Here is a 5385-nt window from a genome sequence, read left to right as displayed (position 1 = left end):
AGCGACAGCATCTGTCCATTCCCTTTGTGGTCGGGTAGATGGTGCCTGATCTGCCAAGTACCTCCAGCACTTTGTTTTGGACCAGGTTACATTCCCTGGTTAAAGTAATCCTAGTTGGCTGCTGTTGCAGGGAAAGTAGTTTAATGTTGATGACATTTGACGTCTCATTACAAATTATCAATCCTGTCATTCACCCGACTGTAGTTTTGGAATTGGTCCAAATCTACATTTGGTTTGAGTGCGTTTGTTGCCAGAATCCATTTCCTCTCCTCTCTGCTCTTTTGTGAAGGTGACCAATTAGTGTTAGTTTCACTTCCACTTTCTCTGCCCTACTCCATCAGTCTGAAGAAGGATCTCGACCTGAAACATTATCTGTCCATTCCCTTTACAGGCAGGCAGATGGTGCCTGACCCACAGAGTAACTCCAGCACTTTGTTTTAGACCAGGTTACATCCCCTGGTTAAAGTAATCCTAGTTGCCTCCTGTTGCAGGGAAAGTAGTTTAATGTTGATGACACTTGTGTTTAAATCATTACAATTAAGTAATCTTGCCCCTTCCATTCACCCAACTGTAGCTTTGTTTGGAATTGGTCTAAATCTATATTTGGTTTAGTATGTTTGTCTGTGTTGCCAGAATCCATTTCCTCTCCTCTCTGCTCCTTTCTAAAGGGGTGACCAATTAGTGTTAGTTTCCACCCAGGATCTCCAAAGACTGGGTCTTCTGATGCTGGAAGAGTCTGCCAGGGTTAGACTATCTTCCCCATTCTGCCAAATGTTGCATAAACTGGGCCAAACGTCACTGCTGTTCCGTTACTTGTACGTCTCATTTAATTCAAAGTATTTCTTTGTCGGTTAAAGTAGTATCTGGTTTGTCATGGTGTGTTTCTCCAGATATTTGAACTGCCTGTATGCTCCTATCTGTTTCTGTTTGTGCTCAAGGTTTCAATGTCCATGTTAAAGGGCATGGTATCGGGGGCAGTGTCGGGGTGAACACTTCATGTGACATGGTAAGTTTCACATTATGGACACAGTGTGGAAACAGCCCCTTTGACCCACCGAGTCCGCACCGACCAGCGATCCCTGCACAATAACACATCTGTTAAAGGCACGGTATCGGGGGCAGTGTCGGGGTGAACACATAGAAACATAGAAATTAGGTGCAGGAGTAGGCCATTCGGCCCTTCGAGCCTGCACCGCCATTCAATATGATCATGGCTGATCATCCAACTCAGTATCCCGTACCTGCCTTCTCTCCATACCCCCTGATCCCTTTAGCCACAAGGGCCACATCTAACTCCCTCTTAAATATAGCCAATGAACTGGCCTCGACTACCCTCTGTGGCAGAGAGTTCCAGAGATTCACCACTCTCTGTGTGAAAAAAGTTCTTCTCATCTCGGTTTTAAAGGATTTCCCCCTTATCCTTAAGCTGTGACCCCTTGTCCTGGACTTCCCCAACATCGGGAGCAATCTTCCTGCATCTAGCCTGTCCAACCCCTTAAGAATTTTGTAAGTTTCTATAAGATCCCCTCTCAATCTCCTAAATTCTAGAGAGTATAAACCAAGTCTATCCAGTCTTTCTTCATAAGACAGTCCTGACATCCCAAGAATCAGTCTGGTGAACCTTCTTTGCACTCCCTCTATGGCAAGAATGTCTTTCCTCAGATTTGAAGACCAAAACTGTACGCAATACTCCAGGCGTGGTCTCACCAAGACCCTGTACAACTGCAGTAGAACCTCCCTGCTCCTGTACTCAAATCCTTTTGCTATGAAAGCTAACATACCATTCGCTTTCTTCACTGCCTGCTGCACCTGCATGCCCACTTTCAATGACTGGTGTACCATGACACCCAGGTCTCGCTGCATCTCCCCTTTTCCTAGTCGCCCACCTTCATGTAACATGGTAAGTTTCACATTTAGAGACACAGTGTGAATACAGGCCCCTTTGACCCACCGAGTCCGCACCGACCAGCGATCCCCGCACAATAACACGTCTGTTAAAGGGCACGGTATCAGGGGCAGTGTCGGGGAGAACACTTCATGTGACGTAAGTTTCACATTATGGACACAGTGTGGATACAGCCCCTTTGGCCCACCGAGTCCGCACCGACCAGCGATCCCCGCACAATAACACTATCCTACACACACTAGGGACAATGTTACATTTATACCAAGTCAATTAACCTATAAACCTGCACATCTTTGGATAGTGGGAGGAAAGTGAAGATCTCTGAGAAAACCCACTTGGTCACTGGGAGAACGTGCAAACTCCGTACAGACAGCACTCGTGTCTCTGGCGCTGTAAGGCAACAACTCTACCACTGTGCCACTGTGCTGTCCTTCAACAAAGCTGGCATGTTGCTGTGCCAGTGAATTACAGTAGTCAATGTATTCTGCTACCCTGTAGGATTCACTACAATCCTTTCAATGGCTGATCCTGTTTCTCATGACTTTTAATTTCAATTGGAATCTCTTCCTCTCTAGGTGTCCAGTGTGAAGGAGGATGTCGGCAAGACTTCAAATCACTAACGTGACATTGGTTTGTTTTGTATATAACTTGTTCTATGTGAATATGGTTATGGAGTTGGTACAAAGGTAAGGCCCCTGTTTAGAACCTTCTCTTGGGCTTCAGTGTGGATGAAGGTTTGGGAAAGATTAACAATAGTTTTCTCTAATTGGGCTCGGCCTGTCTCAGCTTGGGGCCCACTTTAGTTTAAAGATTACATTGCCCCCTCCCCCTCATTAGGGTTTATTCACTAAAGTTGTGGTCTGGGCCTACTTGAAGGAGTTTAACAGGGACCACTGGTATGTACTTGTGTCTCTATTTAGTAGTGAGTTTCTGCCTGTACCTGGGGCTGTTGGTCAGGGTGGGGACAGTGAGAGGGATGTATGGGGGGGGGTGGGGACAGTGAGGGGGATGTGTGGGGGGGGGGGGGGACAGTGAGGGGGCTGTTGGTCAGGGTGGGGACAGTGAGGGGGATGTATGGGGGGTGGGGACAGTGAGGGGGATGTATGGGGGGGTATGAGGACACCCCCCACACTGTGTCCCCCCCATACATCCCCCTCGCTGTCCCCACCCCCCCTGTGGGGCTGTGGGGCTGTGGGACTTGCTAGCGCCCGCCGGGGGCTCCAACACCAAGACCCGGGGCAGGGCCCTACATCGCCCGGCGTGGCTTTGAGTGGCCGCGGGACTTGCTAGCGCCCGCCGGGGGCTTTGACCTCGACTTCGGGAGAGGAATGGAGAGCAGGGGAGAGACAAGTTTTGCCTTCCATCACAGTGAGGAGGAGACTCACTGTGATGGATGTTTGTGTGAATTGAATTGTGTTGGTGTGTGTCTTGGTTCTTTTTTTGTTTGGCTGCAGAAACCAAATCTCGTTTGAACCTCATGTGAGGTTTAAATGACAAATAAAAGGTATTGTATTGTATTGTAACTTCCGCACTTTAGTCAGTCTTCAGTTTAAACCGGTTCCTGCCGTCTCCCCCCACGCGAAACATACACCATTTGTGGTTCTGTAGAGAGAGGGGGGAGAGGGAGAGGTGGGAGAGGGAGGGGTGAGGGGAGAGAGGGGGGGAGAGAGAGGGAGAGGGAGAGGTGGGGAGAGGGGGAGGGAGAGAGAGAGAGAGGGAGGGGTGAGAGGGGGGGGGAGAGATGAGAGAGAGGAGAGAGGACGAGGGGGAGGAGAGGAGAGAGAGAGAGAGAGGGAGGTGGTGAGAGCGGGAGGGGAGAGGGGGAGAGAGAGAGGGAGAGAGAGAGGTGGGTGAGGAGAGAGGGAGAGGGGGAGAGGCAGAGGGGAGGTGAGGAGGTGGGAGATAGATGAGAGAGAAGAGAGAGGGAGAGAGAGGACAGAGATGAGAGGGATGGGGAGAGAAGAGAAGAGATGAATGGGAGAGAGGTGATTGAGCACACAACCTCTCCTCTCTCCCCTTCTTTTTCGGTTCTCTCCTTCTCAATTCAGCCCCTCTCATTTCTCTCGCGCGATACCTTTGAGCCACGCTGTCCCCCTCAGGAGAACGAAGAGACGCGCCGGTACCATCTCTCCCTTCTCTCCTCCTCCCCACACTTTCTCCTTCTCTCCCTCCGTCCCTCTAACACACTGATCCCCCTCATACCCTTACCCTCGCTCCTTCCACCCTCTCTCCTCCCTCCCCTTCTCCTTCCATCTCTCCTTCCTTCCCTCACTTCTTCCTCCCCTCTCTCCTCACCCCCTTCATTCTCTCCCTCTACCTCCCCCTCTGTCTCCTTCCTTCTCTCATCCTCTCTCCTTCCCTCCCTCTCCTTCCCTCTACTCATTCACTTCATCCATCATCCTCTCCCCTCATTCTCTCTCCCCCACACTCATTCTTCCATCTCTCTACCCCTCTCTCTCTCCTTTATTCCTTCCCCTTTTTCCTTCCCTCTATCAAGTTATTCTGTGGTCAACACTCCCACCAAGTGGCGACCACCCGCAATTACAAGCCCAGTTATTCTGTGGTCAACACTCCCACCCAGTGGTGTCCACCCGCAATTACAAGCCCAGTTATTCTGTGGTCAACACTCCCACCCAGTGGTGTCCCCCCGCAATTACAAGCCCAGTTATTCTGTGGTCATTTTGACATTTGTTCCACATCTGTGTGTTTACAGAAATCAGTATATTTTCTGAATGAAATAAGTTTTTAAATCTAAAGCTGGCTTTTAAGTCGTGGACAAACAGGCGGTGCCTTGCTGCCAAACAGGCGGTGACGAACCTTCGTGAATTGTCGACTCAGAGGTGACTTTATAAGTTCAATAGACAATAGGTGCAGGAGTCGGCCATTCGGCCCCTCGAACCAGCACCGTTCATGAAGTTATCGGAGCGGATTGTTGGGGGTTGTGGGGTGAGGCAGGAGAATGGGGTTGGGAGGGAGAGATCGATCGGCCCTGGTTTAAATGGGGGAGTGGACTCGATGGGCTGAATGGCCTCATTTTTATCCTATCCCTTATGAGCATGAATTAGTGTTGTGGATAAAACACTGGGGACTTGTCATTGCAGCGGGTCTCCACTGGGTGGGAGTGTTGCCCACAAAATAATTAAGGGGGGGCACCACTAAATATTTAAAGGAGGGCACCGCCTGCTTGTCAACGAAAAAAAGCCAGCTTTAGATTTAAAAACCTATTTAATTCAGAAAATATCCTGATTTCTGTGAACAAACAGATGTGGAACAAATGTCAAAGTGGCCACAGAATAACTGGGCTTGTAATTGCGGGGGCTCGCCATTGGGTGGGAGTGTTGCCCACAGAATAACTGGGCTTGTAATTGCGGGGGGACGCCATTGGGTGGGAGTGTTGACCACAGAATAACTGGGCGTGTAATTGCGGGGGGACACCACTGGGTGGGAGTGTTGACCACAGAATAAAGAGTCTGCCTTTT

The sequence above is a fragment of the Amblyraja radiata genome, chromosome 36, assembly GCF_010909765.2.
Source record: "Amblyraja radiata isolate CabotCenter1 chromosome 36, sAmbRad1.1.pri, whole genome shotgun sequence".
Lineage (NCBI taxonomy): Eukaryota > Metazoa > Chordata > Chondrichthyes > Rajiformes > Rajidae > Amblyraja > Amblyraja radiata.
This window is presented reverse-complemented; position numbering follows the sequence as displayed.